Raw genomic sequence first — 2483 nt, forward strand, 5'->3', positions numbered from 1 at the left:
CGGCGGAACTGACCTCACGGCCGCCCCGCCCGCCGCGCGTAGAGCTCTACCGAGCCCGCACCTGCCCCGCCTCAGCGCCCTGCGGGAGCGGCACTGCCCGCGGAGCGGGCTGCGGGAGAGGGAACGACGAGAGCCCTGGGCTGCGCTGCGTGCGGAGGTGCAGCCTCGGGCTGTTGGCCGCGGGCCGTCCCTCCACACTGACACAACAGGCCAAAGGATGCGCTGTTGTTCCCAATAACCCCTCTACATCCTCGATTCCGTTGTGTTTTACTAGAGTATGGTGTGGGCATACATTTCATGGGCATTGCTCAGTGAAGTACTACAATGGTGTAGTAGTTGCGTATTTTCAGATCCTTCCTATGAAATCCGAATGTCTTTTGAAATAAGGTGTTCTTAGCAAAATTTGAAGGGAGAAAAAGAGGATTTGACTGACTGCACCTTGCCATATAAAGTACCTTTGATGTCACTTCAATATCAAATCACTCCACTTAAAAAGCAAACCATATCTAACGCAGGGCCAGAAGTCTTGCCAGATGAGGTCTTTGAAATGAAGCTTTTTGGTACATGTCTTTAGAGTTGAACTCTCTGTTGCTGATTGCTCTGTTAGTATGGATTTTGTGTGATAAGCAAAACCAGTAACTTACATTTTCCAATCTGTTCTCTGCTGGAATGATTTGAGAGTGCTTGATCTCGTCTAGGCATGGACACACATCTTCAGGGATCTTGGATTTTGGGATAGGCTCTTCAGGTCACGGAAAAAGAAAAGGGAAAGCTATAGACAGGAGGTCTGGGGGGAAAGAATCCTCTCAACTATGATTTTTCAGTTCCAAAATGAGATGTTGCCCTCAAGGGTCTGTTACATCTTTTGATCAGCAGTGTAAGAACGCACTCTTAATTGGCAATTTGGAACACCATAGTTTACTGAATATTTTTAAACTTGTGAAGAAGGTCTTCTGGCTGATAGAGCCTGTTGGGATTTCTAGAAGGCTTTTGAGAAAGACTGTCAAAGAAGCTAAACAGTAATGGCATAAGACCGAGTATCTTGTTATGAACAGCTGGTTAAAGATGGAGTGAGTGTGTGGTCCTTATAGCATAGATGATGGGTGCACTGCTGTATCAATCTCTGCTTGGACCTGTTCAACATACAAGTCACTTGAAAAGGGAGCTGGGCACTCAAGTGACAGCCTTCTAATACCAAGCTATTGAGGGACCTAAGGGCAAAATCCCACTAAAGATCTGCAAAAGGACATTATGCAGCTGAATAACTAGACAGTAAAAGGGCAGATTAGATTTTGGATAGATAAAAGTGATGCACAGTTAGGAAAAACATCCTGACTTCAAATAAAAAATCAACTCTAAGCTGACTAGTACTGTGCAAAAGGAGCAAAATCTTGGCCTGAGAAAAAGTTTCTGTGAAAATCTCACTTCAGTGCTTAATCAAGTTCATAAAAGTAAGCCTTATGTTGAGATTTGAAAAAGAACAGAGAACAAAGCAGTGTAATACTGCTGTATAAATGCATGATTTTACACATTTTAAAAGCTCTTTGAGTTTCTAAGTTCCCTCAGCTCAGGAAAGACAGAATAGTAGTGGAAAAGGTTCAATGAAAGGTAAAAAGGATGATCAAAGGTACTTTGCTCTCAACTTTCACATAAGGAACAGCTAGGTAAGCTTCTGTCTGAAAAAAAAAAAAGAGGACTGTTGATATAACAAAGGACTAAAAATTATGAGTGATCATTGTAATTGTGAGCAGTTAGAGCTGGAAGCTGTGTGTGTGGATCCAATGAAATCCACCAGGGACAATCTGCAATTACTGACTGGTGTCAGCTATTCTGCAAAAATTATTACAGGGTGTTATGACAATTTACTTCCCTAACTGTTATATCAGTCAGTGTTTGTAATATGAATATATATTCACTTTGTTACTGTCTATTAGCTCACATAATACAGTGAAATGGAATGAAATAGTGGAATTTTACTGGAGACTTTGGGTTTGTTCATACTCAAGTAAAACAAACTAAAGGACAGCCCAGCCCTGGAAATAAGGACTTTGCTTCTTGGAAGCATAGAACTGTCCACGAAAGATAAAGGACACCCATGGACAGCCCAGATAAAGCCTGAATTCTAGCCACTCTAATATGTCTTTGAAACCCTTCCAGTGTTATCTGGCAAAACTGACCCCAGGGACATCTGGATCAATAGACAAGCAGCAAGAATGCTGCAGAAATACAGCTGCCTGGAAAAAATTTACTGTGATTAGAAATCAGTAGTGTGGGTCTTAGTTATCAGTCAAATCATATTGTACTGGAGTGGTTGAAGGGTATAAGAACCCTGTGTAAAACCGCATTCAGGGTGACCCAGTTCGGCTGGAACACCTCATGTACATGAATAAATATTTACTCTTGTAATCCTATACTTTATTTCCTGGTCTCTCTTGGTTAGAACCAATTGTTGCAAATTTTCATAAAAGTGAACTACACTGAGT

The sequence above is a fragment of the Corvus brachyrhynchos genome, unplaced genomic scaffold (genome assembly GCF_000691975.1).
Source record: "Corvus brachyrhynchos isolate BGI_N302 unplaced genomic scaffold, ASM69197v1 scaffold80, whole genome shotgun sequence".
NCBI classification, from domain to species: domain Eukaryota; kingdom Metazoa; phylum Chordata; class Aves; order Passeriformes; family Corvidae; genus Corvus; species Corvus brachyrhynchos.